Raw genomic sequence first — 18,098 nt, forward strand, 5'->3', positions numbered from 1 at the left:
ACAACTTCATGCTCTTCTGTTGTCGTCGGCCTCCCCTGAGTGGCCCTGTTCCTTCGGAAGCCAAAACAGCTTACTCAGCGTTGGCCCGGTGTTCCAGTTTCACCGGAGACGACGGTGGGAAGAGGAAGCCAAGCTGGAGAAGAGTCGGCAACTGTTCGTCCAAAAGTGGAATACCTCAGCTAAAAATACACCACAGGAGAAAAAAAACCGAGCACTGACAATTGATATACCGTTACATTTTTAAGGGGATTCTAAGAAAAAAGGAAGAGAAGATAAGTCTGGGAAATGTATTGCAAGCCGCCGACCAGTAGCCAAATGCATGAGGCAGATTTATGATCGGTGTCTGCTTTAATACTTTGTCAACTGTGTTTCTTGGGGAGTTTGTGTGTTCAAAAGTAGGCGACAAATGAATCACAGCGGGGCTTCTTCCCTCCATTCTGTTTGGTGGGCCAGACCAGCAGGCCTCGGATCAGCAGAGCCCTTTCCTCTTCCTCCGACCTCTTGGATGGAATGTCAGGGAAGGCAAGGCGTCGACGGCTAGGGGTCACCCGAGGGTGCCATACTTCAGGACTGCTGTATCCACTCACTCCATTACTCACAACATCACCATGTTGTACTCCTCTCTGAATGTATAGTGGGAATTATGATGTATACCTTATATGGTGTCCCACAATTCAACTGCTGGTCACTAACTGAGCATTATAACCATCATGCATTGCACTGAAGGAAATATGATGACTGATAGAGCAGAGAGATTGAGACTAGTCTATGAAAATAATAAATGAAATGTAAGTAAATCAGCCATCAAATGCTTTGAATCTATTTATAATAGAATATAGAATAGAATAATTCGGTAAAATACTCCACATTGACAACAGTGTATACCGCTTCTTTCCTTCTTACCTTTCACAATAAAAGTGAGGGAATGAGAGTGATTTCAGACACAACCTGAGTGTGTTCAGCAATTAATCTAATTTAACAATATGACTTATTTAGATTTTATTCTGCTTTTAACAAACCATCTCTCCCTTGCTTACTTGCAAAAAGGAAGCGTGGGCCGTCCGGACCTCAAATATCTCTGGCTTTAAAAGGTGGAAAAAGGCCGGATAGAAAAATAAGGCTCATGTGGCTCCCGCTCCCTGCCGAGGGCTGCAGGAGCTCCATCCGAGGGCCGATAGATAAAGAATGCACAAGATTTCCTGCCGCTGCGTTCCCCAAACATCGCCCGGGTTTATGTACTGCGGCCTGTCGTCAAGGCAACCTGGCATCGAACCGGGGGCCCAGCACGAAAGCGCCGGTGATGCGAGGAAGGGGAAGAGTGAGAGAGGCAGCGTTCGGAGCAATCCTCAAAAGAATATCCTCTGCTTTGATCTTTCAACTCGGAGTATGCGTTTCATGCTTTTACTGCGTTGCAGACTTGACAATCCCGGCAACACCGTGTTTTATTGGTGGTTAGGCCTTCAAAATTAAATTAACAGCACTCACTCCGCTCACTCAAATCTCATTTAATTCTGATTGACTAAATGGACTCATTACTCCAGCAATATTTCATCGAGGCCTTCAAGTTGCTAAACACAACTCAACTTCTGTCCAAACTCTAACTCCCCTCTGGCTCTCGGAGTCCCGCGATCACCCCCCAAAAAAATCCCATCCATATTGAAGCTGATCTCAGTGCTGTCTTAATAGCCCCAATCACTCTGGCAAGGAGTACATTTGAGGGATTTGGTTTGTCAGCGCAGCAGGGTAGTGGACGTGCGTGTGGGTTGATACAGCAGCATTAAATGTCTGCAGCGAGGGTCCAATCTGTCTGGCTAATACCTCTAATCCACCCACAGCGCTAGCGGCAATCCCAGTAGATGTGGTCAAGGGCACGGTTACCGTCGGTAGCATCACTGCCCCCCCACTGCCCCGCCTCCTCCCCCTCCTCTCCGATGGTCACAAATGTCTTTCGGTCTCCTCACGCAACATGGCAGTTAATCCCAGCGGCTCCTGGACAATGTGAAGGTAGGGGGTGAAGGGGAGGGAGTGTTATGATGATGCTGGGAGAATGGACTGGGCTTATAAAAAGACATTTTCTAGATGGATCACAGCCTGAAGAAATATTGCAGGCTCTGAGGCTGCATGAAACTGGGAAACCCAGCCAAGCGGTCCAGATCGAGGCGGAGAGGAAATCTACCGGCTTCCAGGAACTTTCACACACACACACACACACACACACACACACACACACACACACACACACACACACACACACACACACACACACACACACACACACACACACACACACACACACACACACACACACACACACACACACACACACACACACACACACACACACACACACACACACACACACACACACACACACACACACACACACACACACACACACACACACACACACACACACACACACACACTGATGCTCATCGTCTCAGGATGGACCTTCTGGTCACAGCAGCAGCCACTTAACAGCACATCAGCGGAGAGGAGTCAGAGGAGCTACAGTAGCTGCGTGTGCGGAAGTGAATACACTGTAGATGACTAATAAGTCAACGGCAGCGCTGGAAAGAATCACACGCCATCTGGAACAGTCGGCCGCGATGCTCAACATGAAAGGAAGCAGAATCCCGCTTCGTGTTTCCGACCCCAGACACGTAAACAATTATAAACAACCACACACAAACACAATGCGCATAGATACCGACACCAGCAGAAAATAACTCACTGGTTGCTAGGACACACCGGGTCATTTGAGTTCCCCCCGCTGGATCCTGTCGTCCGTTTACCCCCACACTTCCTGAATGCTGATGGCGAGATAGTCTCCTGGTTTATACAAGTGGAAGGAGAGGGAAAACAGCACACTGCTCTGCTGCACCATGCAAAGGAGGAAGAGAGGGGATGGTGGAGGAGAAGGAGGCGGAGGAGGGGGGGATCAGTATCCTGGTAACCAAGGGAACAGCACCGCGGAGGTCACCTGATGTCCACATGTGATATTTGCCAGGAGGGAGGGATGGGAGTGTATATCAGAGGAGGATGACAACCGTTTTAACAGGCTTCCTCCCCATCTGCTAAACTTTAAACGGATCTACAGGAGGAGCTGCGTTTCACATCAGTATTGATCACGGCGAGCAGGAGAGAATTACGGCACGCAGGGAAAACACCAACGGCACGTCAAGAGGGGGGGCGAGGGGTAAGCATGGGACGATATGAAAATGTCATGTCACCATTATTCTGCCAAAAAAAGGAAATGAGATTCATGATATTCAGAGAATCATCAAAATATGCTTCAAAATGGCAGTTTGTAAATAAACTGTTCATTGTGTCACAGATGGGACATTTATTTTTTGAAAAACATCTTAAATAAAAGGTAATAAAACAACAATCAGACTCTAATTTTCACTTCTCTAACATGATAGCGAGATAGACAGCTTTTTCAAGTCCCTCGTGACGATATTTATGATTATCCCGATAATGAAAATTCACCACGATCAACTTATTGTTATTATAGTGTGTCATATATTGACCTTAGCGAGGGGTAGCGGTTACAGGTAAGACCAGGGCCCAGTGTTATGAGCGCCCAGGGATGGCGAATCTGGGAAAAGGACAGTTTTATCACAGTGGCACAAATTAACGCCTTGCCTTTCAACGGGCCATGTGAAGTTCACCGCAGCGCCAAAACCTGCGCGAGATCAATCTGCCTCTCCGGAGGGATAAAGGGCCCCATTCCAACAAGCCTCTCCTGAGACAGACCCTTATTCATAGCCCCTGAATGCAGCGGTTGTTACCAACCACGCGGTTTGTCACTTGGCGAAAAGGCGTTTTTTGAAAAGAACTTGCCACGGATGAAGGATCTATGGCTCGGCTCCACTGTTCAGACGGTGTTTGTCTGTTTAGATACTCAGCAGCAGCAGCAAAAAAAAAGGAACCCATTTGTTACCGCTCCTGGATCCTTAACTGCGCTCACCCATCCGTCTCTAAAGCTCAAACACAATGAGATGACAGTTAGCTCAGATGATGCATTAGAGGCTGGGAGAGTGCCCATGGAAGACAGTAAAAGTGCCCGTCACAGCCTTTCTATTCCACTTAAGAGCTTTGAACTGCAACATCAAGTCATTACATGATTGGAGAGAAATGCATGGGAAGAGGCAGAGGCCAATTTTAGCAATCCAAAAAGTCTCAGCAAGAATTATGACGGTGTTGAGCTTAAAAAATGTTTCCCTGCTGGATAATGGCCCTTGGTTTTAAACAAAGTCAGATCAGTGTGTAGGTTTGATTCGTCGGGTCAAACTATTTATGGCTGCGTGGCTTCAAACCACTGCAGATGAAGGTAGGATCGTTAGGATGCTCCAGCCTTGCATCACTTCCGTAAAACACCTTTGTTAGGGCAGTATAGTCAAACACAAGCAGGGCAGTGTGAGAGTGAAAGCCTGAGAACTTGAAACTACTACTGTGGTACGCGGGAAGTCAAGGTTCGGATCGGAACACGGCTTCGATTGACGGATCAACAGAAAAAAAAAGAAAGAAAGGAGCAAGCTTTTAGAGACGCCACGATGACATTATTGATACCGGTTGCTGAACAACAATGAGCCGTATCGGATGCAGATTGTTTTTGTCGTTGTTTTCTTTGTTATAAAAGCTGCTTTAAAAGACTTATTTATCACCACCATCCCAAGAAATCATTTTTAACACGGCTATATCTATAGTGGTTATTTGCATTAAACTCACAATTCATATAATTAGGAAATAAAATTAGTCTTTTTATTAAAACTAATGGCATTAGTAGTTTTAATGATATTTCATAAGCTGCTTAGAGCTTTTGTTAGGAAGTTTAATAGGTCATCATTTCCTCTCTAGTATCTGTTTTTTGTTGCTGTGAAAACTGTATTCATTCAAGTTTCTCACCAAAAACTACAGTTTACAAGATTCCATTAAACACACCGTGATAACTTTACAATTTACCTTCATCCAATAGTTATTTTTCCGAGCAACTGAACGCATCACGGTGTAAGTGATCATTAGCCGTTAGCGGTTAGCTCTCCTCCTGCTGATTCAAACGTTCACAATGATCATTATCAGTGATCAGTGAGACTAGAAGTGTTAATGCCAATCTCCTTCCGATAAAGATCGGCACTAAAACGTTATTTCACACCATGAAGGGTAATGTTGTGTAATTAATCCACAGTTTACATGCATGTGGAGCGGTTGGGGGTGGAGGGATCAGGGATTAACCACGGTCCGTTACACCACTAGTACGCAAAATGACACAAAACCTGTATGTCAGGGTATTCCCGTGAATCAGATGTGAAAATAAAACATTACCCGTAACCCAAATGTGAAAATGGAAGCAAATCCTACCAGTGACAACTCAATGCAATAAAATGGAAAAATGAAATTCACAATCTAAATATTAAAAAAAAATGGCAGTTACTCAGTTTAGTGAGGTAATTCTCAGCCGGATGACAGATACTGTACATGAACCAGATCATTCAGTCTCATTAACAAACCGGCACACTCGGAGCTGTAAACTTCACCTATCTCAGGTTCAGCTCTGGAGCCAGGACATATTCTGCAAGAGCAGCCAAAGTAAACCCACCACAGCCTGGCCCCGTTCTCAAAACCCTGTGTCACATTAAATCTCCGTCTCCATCTCTGAAGTGATTCATTGCTAGGGAGTGCTTTTTGCCAGGCTTCTTTATCGCTGTGCTGAAAAGCCTGACGGATCTCCGCCTTCTGAAAAGATAAACTGCGTTGTCGAGCCCGGCTATAAGGGATAGGGGACTGGTCACACAAACAGCTTAGACAAGCGATGTGGGACTTCTGCTACCACTAGGGGTTGGTGGGGGGGAGGGGCTGGGGGCCTCAGAGCGATGGTGGGGCTCAGCCTCTCCGAGCCTGGAGGACCCCAAGGGAAAAGCCAGTCCAGAGAGCGGGGGACTCTCACGGATAGTCGAGAAATTTTCCCACAATCAAACACACAAACAGAGCAGCACAGGGCAGCACAGAGGACCTCGTGTCCAGGAGACAGAGGGAGGGACTGAGAGAGGAGGACGATCTGGTACTTCCAATAACACAACCCAAGAAGTTCATACTCTGCCACATCTCCTGTGGAAATTAATGCAATAAATGCCACATTGTTCCAGGAATGTTTCACCTGTAAGTAACCTTAAGTACAACTCGACTGGATGATTCGACCAAACCCACACAGTTCATTGGTAAATGACCTCATTAAGGTAATCTGTCTTCAGCACAATCCACCGCTACAACTACCATCTGCTCGGCATTACATGGGGTGTCAGGCCGCCGAGGACATCTGGATTGTTCCCATTGAGGAGTTAAGGCTAATTTGGGGGGGGGGGAATCCTGGGAAACACAACAATGCAAGATAATGCAGACAGTCCAGGTCAAATGATATCTCGTCAGTTTGGCAACAAGGACCAACTCTCTGATCCAGGATCAGCTCGCCAGCAGAGGAAATTCTCCTCGTTGTCGTTAAAGCTTCGGCAAAACAAAGACTCTGCAGAGATTCTGAACGCCGTTGGCCGACTTGTCAAGATAATTCAATCTTGAGCACATAATGACAAGCTCTTGTGAACACAATCCATTTCCTAGAGGGCCGGGCGGGCAGTTGGACCAGGTCACCGGTCAAAGGTCACTTTTCACCCATAGTTAACTATGTTTGTGTCTGAAATCGCCCCCTCATTCACTCCTCCCTTCTCACTATCCACACAGTTCTATGGAGAGCACTATAGATTGAGCTCCTCTGCAAAATGAAAAAAAAAAAAAATAAGTTTGTTTAAACGTGCCAGATCAACGGTGGCTGGTGGGCCAGAAGGAATAAATACAAACATATTTTTGTAATAAAAACATATTGTCAGCTAATTCCTCCTGAAAACAGTTATGCTCTATATATGTCTAGGGCTTTTATTGTGAAAGGAACTGTATACACTGCAATTGTCAGTTTGAAGGCAATAAGCATATTTTTACAAATTAATCAATACATTCAAAGTACTTTGTGACCGTCTGTGTTATGATGCGCTGCTCACATTAAATATAATATATAAATATATAATAATAATAATAATAATAATAATAATAATAATAATAATAATAATAATTATTATTATTATATTATATTATATATAATGCTCGGATAGTGATCACTACTTTCAAGATTAATTGTGGGACACTGAGTCACAGAGTGTCTAGTGGACCTTAAATCCTTTACGGGTGACACAAAAACCAGCAGCCGAGTGTTTGATTCTGCGGTCAACTCTCCAGTCGTGTCCATCTTTGACCCGAGCCATAGCTCGCCGTTCTTCTTCAGTGTCACTAAGGTCCTCCTCCTGGACATCTAAAGGTCACATCTTGAGAAAATGTTGCACGCAAGCCTCCTTTTCGAGTGGGATGGCAAAAGTCCTCAAACTTCCTTTTATAGAAGTAGCCCCCCGAGCTGCATATCATAGCCATTATAAATAAGAAGCTGGAATGCAGAAGGGGAAAAAATAAACATCCAAGCTGCTCCGTTATCTCCACCCAGCTGTGCAGTTTAGAGGCCAATCCTTGGACATGATGTCACGCTGGCGTTGTGTTACTGTTAAAATAGCGTTCCTATAATTCTGTGTGGACACCAATTCATTCATGGAAAAGGAAGTGAGCTACTAAATGCGTACTACCTTGAATTATGACACCCATAAAGATCCCAGATTTAATGTCTTTTTGATTATGAGGCGGGACTAGGTGCTATATAAATATCATGAAGGTATAAAATCGCACAGAGCCTGTATTCAGAAACGAGCCGTTGGGACTTCCTTTAGGTTGTGATGTCACAACGATGCAGTGACCAGTAGAAGTACCAGCATGCATGTACATCCGTGTGATCGGAGCCCAGCCCCGCCGATGACAGCAGTTTGTAAAAACTTCCGATTAGTGCCAAATAATCAGTTGACCTCTTGTTTTAAGACCACTTAAATAGAGTGAACCTTGAGGTGGTGGGGGAAAGGCCAGATCCACGTTTCGAGGAGTACCGAGGAGCGAGGGCAGATGGAGGAACATCTCCAGGTGCAGCCTTTCCAGCTAATTTCAGCGGCAAAGTGAATCCGAGATGCAGAGGTGAGGGGGAAACCTGCAGCCGAGAGAATATGCGGGACTGACGCACTGGAGGTTGGATAAACGATTCCATATGTGCTCCAGATCCCCAGTGAAAGAGCTGCTTTGTGCTCAGCGAGGTAGCACGCGCACAGGTCCTGAACAGCGACCCCCTCCTCCTTTCTTTCCCTTCCATCTACTGACAAAACCTATCTGGCCCTTTCCCGGTAGCGCAGGGTAATATTAGCCAAGCGTAGGGGGCAGGAGCACGGGGTTTGGACGCCCGAGTCTCAACCTTCAGTCCGGCAGTGTATTTTGACGGGAGCTAATTGCCTGTGACTACATGGAGACAAGGGACTGAAACAACCATTGCATTGAGTTAGTTGTCTGGGGGGGGGGGGGTAGAGGGTGACCATGGTTGGAAACAAGAAGGAGGGGAGGGAGGGGGGGCTGTCAGGAAGTGAAGACATATTAGGATATTCTCAACCTCCATTACCCCCAGTACTAAATCATTCCCAGTAATGGGGAAATAATTCCTCAAGACATTAAAGAGGCAATCTTACAAGAGCACCTGCTCCCCGTGTGTACAGCCCCGATATGATGGAAGAACCAATCATGCGACCATCACGCACACTTAATGCAACATACCACCTTAACTGTGGCCACAAGCTCCCCTCCGCACAATAAGAACGCTGAACCTGAGACTTAAATTGCCTCTAATTTATACCAGTGGTGGAAACATGCAAGTCTAATCAGGTAGTCAAGGCAGCACGCTACTGTTTCCAAAAACACCACAGTGGCACGAGAGCACAAAGGCCTGGCGAACAGTTGACAACATTGCACAGAACTTGAGGCGTCTGTCCTATGATAAAGTATCTGGAATTTATGAGATTTTAATTAACCACATGATTACGTTTTTGTACATGGTGGAGAGAGTGAGTGTGTGTGGTGAGAAAGACAGGAAATTAGACTGCAGGGACAGATTGAGGAGGAGGGGGAGGAAACGGGAGAAGGAGGGGTGACGGAAGAATGCAAAGTGTCTTTGTTTAATGGATCCCATTGGACAAGAGGTTTCCTCCTCGGACAAAGGAGGTATCACCCATGGATGTTGGGTTTTCCAAGCAATGGTTGCATAACTTTACATACCATCACAAGATGCAAGAGCGATGCCAAGACCAGAGAGAAAGTAAATCATGGAGGCACACAGATTATTGAGATGAGGTGCCAGCGAATGTACATTAAGATCGTATCAGCGCCCCTTCACAGTTGGACAACCTTCGTGTTAATCCGACGCCAAGGATTCTCTGGCATCCACTCCTGCCATGCTGCACTTCCTCTCCAGCTCTGGTTCTTTGCACAGAAATAACAGCAGGAGAAACAGACCAGAGGCCTGTTGCAACCCATCAGCAAACCGAGACCCTGTGTCCAGGGAGAAAAGATGGGATCGAAAGAATACTGGCATGAAATAAAAGATGAAAGAAGTTTCAACCTCAATTAAAACAGGTCCAAATCTGGATTTAATCTAGCATCTCCAATAAAAAAGAAAATCTAGTGTCCATGTGTAAAACTTTCCATGTTCAATCTAATCCACCAAAGCAATTTTAGGTATTACAGAATGCCATATAAATCAGGTTTTACGATCCAACTTTCTTCACAGTGACTGAGCATTAGTGTGCAGGCCTTTGCCTTCACAGATTTGCTTCGCGAGCGTAATTCCCGGTGTAAAATACGGTCGCCCCCTGCTGCAGAGACAAATTCGGTGAACCAAACCGGTTGCACTTTTGTGAGAGGTGGGGTTTGGGGAAGTTGTGGTGAGGGGGTCATAACCACTTGTGACTGAGGATCGGGAGGAGGAGAAGAAGAGGGGAGGCGCACACAGATGCAACATTGTGTCTGGCATGGGATTATAGCTTCGCAGCTAATTACTCCCAGACTCCTTCGCTCCGCGCCAGAAACTGTGCACAGATACAGTAAGCCGACATGCTGCCTGCCGGTCTACGGAGCAAAGACTGGCACGAGGCCTTCTCTTCTCTTTTTTTTTTTTTTTTTACGTGCGCTGTGGAACGCTCGGTGCGTTGGTGATGAGTTACGAAGCGAGAGAACGGGCCAACTGCTGGCAAACTTTGAGGATGCAAGCTTTATGAGGCCGGACTGGGACGAAGCCGTCGACTTGGAAGGCTCGTCGATGAACTGGAAGTGTGCTCGCGCTGTGCATGTCGGTGCTTTCTACGCCGCCGATTTATTTAAAGTCACATTTGGACGGCATGCGATGTAAATCCTTAGCGCCTCTGACAAATTCTAAAACACAGCAGCGGATTGGCTGCAGATGTGCTTCGACAGCGGAAGGCTGTGTAAAAGATGCTCAAGCGCCCATGTGCCGACGCACGCCTCGCCCCTTCCCCGTCTCAGCCCGCCACACCAGCTCTCACCTTACGGCCCCGATGGGCAAGAACCAACTGCCAACCAAAACATCTGGCCCTGGTGGAAGCCAGTCAACATCTGCCTCAGTGGCTGGTTGGGAACAATGGCCCTGTCTTTCCCCTTGCTGGCCAGCCTTTCCCTGGACGGACACACACACAGTCATGTGTGGCCGCTCATACCTGGTTACACACACACCACCCTGAGCTGAGCGAGACTTCCAGTCAACAAACACTTCTACTTCTTCCCGTCTCGGCTCGGTCAGCGGGGGCAGAACACCTCAGCCCAGTGGCCGTGTTGCTTTTGGACGTCGCACCTGTTTTTCTTGCCTCCCTCCCTTCTGAAAACACACAGGTAGCTGGACAGGGAACACGCGCCCAGAATCAAAACGGTGCACCTAAAAATACCCGGGCCAAATGGCTGCAACAGCTGCTCCAGTCTGGCTCGAGAGTAAAACAAACAGACAAATATCGCCTTTTTATATCGTGTGATTTTGACATTCTTGAAGCTGTGAAAAAAGGCTTAAAAGGCGTATTAAAGCTCTGCTGAGAGACATGCAGCCGGCTACAGCACACTAAGTCCATCCACTGCCGATGCCCATTAACACGGGTCTGTGGGGTTCACTGGGCGGCCTATTGATGCCTGTAAAGGATGTGCATTACACACAGTTGGAAAATTCTTTCAGCCGCCTTACATGGACAAATCCTGCAAGTCACTTAGCCCCAAATGGGTTAGCATGATTGATATGCAATTTCCATGTTGTAATCCATTCCAATCCTTTCACCACATTTTGTTTTACTTCATTCTGATTTCTCTTAAGTGCAGCCAAAAACAGTTAATTATCGCTCTACTATAGCTTGCTCCCAAGCAACACAATCTTGATTCAGTAGGAGGAATGTAGCAGATGCTAAGTATGCAAAGCTGTGTGTGAGAGGAGGAGGAGGAGGAGGAGGATTTTGTGCTTAGCATGGTGCTACTCTCGTAAAGCCTCAACAACTGACCAAGAGGAGCCAATGCTGCATCACTGCCAGATGTTCAGTTAGATTAAATGCATTCCCCATCCTATAAACTGACGAGCAGTGTGGGCTTTAGGAGGTAACCCCCCCCCTCCCCTGACCCCCCCGACCCCCAAGTATGCAATCATTTCCCTTCATTCCCCCCAAATACGAATGAAGAATGTTTTTATTTGGAACAAAACAACCATTTAGAAACCAACGTGACCTCCAGAGACTACACATCTCCAGCCCCGAGCAATCAGATAGTCCGGAGTTAGTTAGTTAGTTGCTGACATTCAGACAGCGATGAGGAGGACACATGTTTTCTGTTAGTGGGGAGAAATGTTTTGACATGCTGATGATGTCTGAAACCTGAAAGTTTGCTGTAGCCACATTAAGCTCAAGAGCAACACAAATATAGTCCAAATATGCTCTCATTTCATTTTCATAAAAACTATTTTTTTTCTTTAAAAAATAAAAATTAAGTTGGGATAATGTGACTCAGACATAAAATCTGGTCACTTACACCTCCTGTCTTGTAGAAGACATTTCCTGCAGTATGACAGAGCAGCTGAGGTGACGCAGCGCCCTCTTTGGACGGCCGCAGGAATTGAACGGTACAGTGAACGCACCACACCGCCGCCTGTTAATATCGAGGTCAAATGCAACGCGCGTCACGTGAACGCTGAACGCGGTCCGACTGCAACACACGTCGGGTTTAACAACTGATCATCACAATAATGTCACCAAATGTCAAAGAAAAGAAAGAAGAAGAAAAAAAGCCCGTCATGCGCAGACGTGCATTTAAAGTGACCAATGCGCGTCTAATGGTGGCCAATAAGGTTTGATGGGAAGCAGGTGGTATTAAACCATGTATGTGTTCCTCTTTAAGATTAATATCCAGGCTTCACGCCAGGTTGCTGGATCTTAATTGACGCGGTGAACCGGCCGCGTAAAAGCACACATCCATCTGAAACCAAAAGCAGCGCTGCTTTCATTTTATTTGGAAATTATGCGAAATTCCCCGACGCGCCTCCAGCCGTCACCGTGCCCGGGTATCTGAGCCCGGACCCGGGTATCTGAGCCCGGACCCGGCCGATGGAGGGAGAAGAAGCATCACAAGGTGGCCGCTCAACTCACGCTGCCTGTCAGTGACGTTGGAACTTACCTCCCAGCTCGGTGGCGGAGAAACAGTCGCTGCTCGCTGGTAATAATAACAATGATGATGATAATAATAATAATCCCTTGTGCTGTCAGCGCACGGACACGAGCTAACAGGAGGACAGACAGCGAGCCGATGCGCCGCTCCGACCGCGCCAGGCTGCTCATTCACAGCTGAATGGTAGTGGAGAGTGAAGGGCTGACAAGTCGGTCAAAACAGCAGCACCACGCCTCCGCTCTTAAAGCCACCGCACTCCGCCTGTGTGTGTGTGTGTGTGTGTGTGTGTGTGTGTGTGTGTGTGTGTGTGTGTGTGCTGAAGGTGAGTTAATGACCACTGTCAAACTCATACCTAAACAATTTCAAGGTCCGTTTCATGTTTTATTAATAATGAACTCTCTTGTTTCCACAGTTTTTGTTAAACCAAGCAGATAATACTAATATTATATTTTATGTTATTGCAGCACATGTGACTCAAGCTATTTGGTCCAAGTCTCAAGCAAACCAATCTTTTTTTTTTTTTTTTTTTTTTCAGGCAAGTCCAAGTCCGAGGCAGAGACTGTATGTAAGAGTTGGACAAAGTCATCATGGCGTCACTCGCTGCTTTGTGGACTACGGTTTGGAAGCCTCGGGTTCGGCAATTCGGCCGTCGCCATATTGGATTTTTTGCAACCAGTCATCGAAAGTGAAGAGTGGATCTGACGAACACAAGTGACAGAGCTAGGTGTTAAAGTAATAGTATCTAATTCTATCAATCACAAGGTAAGCCCCGCCCCCTAAAGCATCCCCTGCTTTCTGGTCTGCTGGACTCTAAATGGACCATAATGTACTAAATGAACATCATGCTGGATTGAAGAAGACTTGAAACTAGAGATTGAGACCATAAACTCATGTTTACAATGTTTACTGAGATAATACATCAAGAGACAAGTAGGACCATTTTCTCATAGACTTCATTACAATCACTTCTTTTTTGCAACCAGAGGAGTCGCCCCCTGATGGCCAGTAGAGAGAATGCACGTTTTAGGCACTTTGTGTGTGGCTTCACTTTCAGACCTGGAGGTCGCCACCTGGTTCCAGCTAATTGCAATCAATGAAATCATGACATCCATTCGTCAATCAAACTGAAACTCTGGCTCCAGAGCAACAGAAGGTCATGAGTTAATCTTTTCAACCATCAAATTCCTCCCAACTTAATGTCCCGCCTGCCTTTCCTGTTTCACTGGGAGATACGTCACCGTAGGGAAGCTGGATACTTGAAATGCCATTTCAGCCTGACTTTAAGGGTCTGTCTTATAGACTTATTAAAAGAGCTATAAAAAGTATCACACCCTTTCTAAAATGTATGTCCACAAACACGACTACAGCCAAAGAGATGTGTAATGAGTGTGACAACAGAAAACTTCATAAACAGGTTCAAATGTACCTCCGATCTCATGTTTACCAACCAAATAGGATCCAATAAAAATTCCCAAACATAAAGTAAAGGTCTTGCTTCTCAGCTGCTAAGCGTTTAATCCTCTGAAATATGAAGAAACAGTATGAGCGGCTGTGTTTTGATCTCCTCACAGCCCGTAATCCTTCATTAATTGCAAATTCTGGGCACCCACTCTGACCTGGGCTCATACATGGACATCAATACCAATTTCATATGTTTGGGAATGAAACGAGCCCCGCTGTGTGTGTGTGTCTGTGTGTGTGTGTGTGTGTGTGTGTGTGTACATGTTCAGGAGCATTATATTTCTCATGCTTATCGTGTCATTTGAACAGCAGCTGAATGACATGAAGGGTTGCCAGTAAGCAGTTGAGATGTTAATATGACAGCAAACCTGCATCTCTATGGTGTCAAAATGAAAATGGCTGCTACCTGTATTGTTTGGGATTCCTGGAATACCTCACTGTTAGAACAAAACCGTTTCACACAGAACAGTGTGGCATTCAGGGCTGCTGACTTGTTGTCATTGTACTGAATAACATGCCAATGTACCTGTATGACATCAAAGGGAACATATCAAGCTCATTTGAGGATTCTACACTCGAAGAAAAGTCCATAAAAATATTGGCCTATGTTTTAATATAAAGACATTTTCTGGTGTTTTACCAGTATTTTTAATAATGCATTGCATTGTGGGACCAAGAACATCCTCTAGCGCAAAGGTCACCCACGAAAAATGTCATTCTATTTTTTTCCGTTTTGGAGAAATCTTCCTCACACTTCTGTGGTCAAATATAATACACAAAAAACATATTAAAATGCTTTATGTTAAGGAGTTAACATTATCTCAGTACTGGTTTATCAGGAAAGAGTTACCGCTGATGTAACCAGATATACCAGGAAAGGTTTGCAAACTCATTTGCGGACTCTAATGCAAGTTTTATGGTGTAATCAATTTTCTTCTGGTTTATTTTTTGGTTTAGATCTTATAGTGTAAGTCTATAGACTGTTCTTTGATATGTTCACCAGAAGTGTGTGTGATTGGTACAGAAGACGTCCTGTAAAGTTTAACATTTTAAGGTTATAAACTTAACGTTCACGGTTTTCTATGGAGTGTTTTCTTACAGCGTAAAATGCTCTATTTTCCTGAAAAAGCAAATCTGTAAGAAGAAATATGGTGCACGTTTGCAAAGGTATCTCAAGAGGTCTTTTCTGAACTAACCCCATGTTTGTAGTCCCACTCCCTCACATTTGTAGTCCCACCTACAGCTGGAATGAAGTCCCCTTCATTAAAGTGGAGGATAGAAATAATGTGGAAATGTGGAACTACCCTCTCTGGAGGAAACAGGAAGACAGAATTACGTTGTCGGGGGCAACAACAGGTCTGTAAATATAGAGTCAAATGAAAAACGAGCACTTTTTACACCAGAGAACGAGCTTCATACAGAGGTGTCAAAATACAGACACACTCAAGCAAAAGTATATATATATATATATATGATCTTAGATACAATGTAACCTTTAGGTTGTTAATGACAATATTAAATGTCTATTTTTTTTATTTAACCTTTATTTTTCCAGGAAAGTCCCATTGAGATTAAAAACCTCTTTTTCGAGGGAGTCCTGGCCAAGAGGCAACAAAAGTTACAAAGTTACAATATACAGACAACAAATAAAATAATGAAAAATCAGTTACAAGTAAAGGAGGTCTTTACAAATGTACAAGCACTGAAATAGTCATTTTTTCATGACATGTCCCCTTTAAGAATTATATTTTGCGTAACGTGACTTTAAATATGTACAGATATCTCATGATTTCAGCATTAATCAAGGATCTGATTCCCAAATAGTTGCCAGCTACTGTTAATGTACATGTTTTTCACATGGTGACTGTGTGTCTACACTTCCAATAACGTTTGAGGAGTAGAGAGAGCTGTCCGGGAGCTCGGCGGCTTGGCCTGTCAAAGCCAGGATGACATTATCCAGTGGGAGCGAGCGATTCGGCCCCTGGGAGAGAAATCCAGGCAAGGGGCCTCGATTAATCTCTTAATTTGGCAAAACCAAGTGGAGGTCAAATCTATAATCCAGAGCGGATAGTATATCATAGGGGAGTTAGATTCATGTCAGATAATGACACTCAGTCGGTAACTTTAACCAGAGCCTCTTAGCCTGACCCCCACAACTCAGGGAATTACACACACACACACACACACACACACACACACACCCCAAGTTTACTTTATATGGTGCCAGACTTATCTTAACCATTGTTCGGAACACAAACATATGACATATGATATTATGCAATCAACTCACCACGTCACAGTAAACAGTGTTTTTAGTGATGCCACCACAAATGAAGTATTTTTCCAGTGAACCCAGAACATCTGCCCAAAGAGTTGCTCCCTGCAGGTTTTACACTGATCTCAGTACATTTGGAGTTCTTTAAAGAAGAACTAGTACGCTCTTTCTCTGGTGCATACTTGTTTTTCAGCTTACTAGAACATGTTTACATACTTTAATGCTAAAAACACGCTTTATTTATCCAACTGCTGCAAAAAGCTCTTCTCAGCCATTCTGCTGAAACGCTCTGTTTGAGCTCCTGCCCCTCCCTCCCAAGAAGCCCAGTCTGCTCTGATTGGTCAGCTGTTGTGATTGGCCAGTTCCGCTTAGTGTGTTTGTCAGAAATGTCACCAGAACCAGATAACAGGAGTATAGTGACACAAACATACATATTCAGCCACTTGTCCTTCAGCTCCTCTTCCTCTACAAGTCCAAACAAAGGACATTTACATGTGTCTTCTCCCGCTCAGCTCCACTCTTACAGCTTTGGTTGGAGGCGTAACAAACTAACACATTAAATGACTTGGTGACATCAGCATTTTATGGAAGAAAAGACAAGATTTCAATTGAGGTGTTAACAATTAAGGAGCATCAGGGACTTCAGGCTTTGACATCTGGAGACCTCTTACATGCACTAAAAAACAACAGACTACAGTAAAGGAAAGCAAAGGGAAGACAATACAGAAGAGGTCCTTTAAACAGTGAAGACATGAGGACTGTTGGACTTCAGGATCTCCCGAGGCGGAGCCTCACTGTGAGATACTGGAGGGTCCAGTCAGACAAATCAATGACACCTCAGACCTTTTAAATCATATTGAACTGTAAAGCCTGTATATCCCTGATGAGGTCCGACACAGAAAGCCTAACAGATGGAGTTAGGGGAGGACTGCAAACAGGGTCGGTTGTTGGGACACATCTGCAGTCAAAGAGGTCCAGTCAACACCTCAGCATCTAACAGACACTGACTGCATCCACACAATATACACACAGGCACACATGAAGACACTCCCTGCTTTAGTTCGGTCCTTTGCATTATTTGTATTTCTGCCAGGAGATTATGTGTTCGATCATGCGTGCGTGCGTCCGTGCATCTCCGTGTCTGTCCACGGCTAATCTCACATTCTGCTCGATCTACCAGCCTCATATTTTTGGTCCTCAAGGACTTTTTGAAAACCTGGGGCTTGGTTTATAGCCACCAGGGGTCTCACAGCTCGATCTATCAAAGACAGACTTTGACAGTTTGGAAGTTCCTTCGTTTTCTTTGAACTCATACAAATAAATCATTTCCTGACTTCCAGCTACGGATCACGGATTAATGAAAATTATAGCATGTTTGTTGCCTGAGAGGAGCGAGAGAAACATTTCCAAACCGGAGCATGCGTCTGTGTGATCTGATTTAGCATTTTTGTAGTTTAAAATATATAATCACGAAGTCCACCAGTGTAATCAGTACAGTGGTACTACACTCTTTCAGAACTGCACATCAAAACATTATGTAGGCATTAAAAATAAACAGGTGATGGCCGATATTTGGAGATGATGGCCGAAACGCAAAACCTATCTGAAAAATTCACTTTTTTGTGACCAAAAAAAAAACATGTTTTTTTCTTGCAGAATGCTATTTGTTAAGGATACCCAATGCATAATTCACTGT

The 18,098-nt window shown here is 44.9% G+C and overlaps 1 protein-coding gene across 3 annotated transcripts in view; it reads right to left on the reverse strand.

The window, feature by feature from the left end:
- The window catches only part of daam2 (dishevelled associated activator of morphogenesis 2), a 94,558-nt gene extending 81,712 nt beyond the window's left edge, over window positions 1–12,846 (reverse strand). For all 3 annotated transcript variants that reach the window (XM_084013736.1, XM_084013735.1, XM_084013733.1), the window contains exon 1: window positions 12,676–12,846. The gene's annotated coding sequence lies outside the window, so the exon portion shown is untranslated. The remainder of the gene's footprint in view (window positions 1–12,675) is intronic.
- Between the last annotated feature and the right edge of the window lie 5,252 nt (window positions 12,847–18,098).

This window comes from Eutrigla gurnardus, assembly GCF_963514095.1.
Source record: "Eutrigla gurnardus genome assembly, chromosome: 7".
Taxonomy (NCBI): Eukaryota; Metazoa; Chordata; class Actinopteri; order Perciformes; family Triglidae; genus Eutrigla; species Eutrigla gurnardus.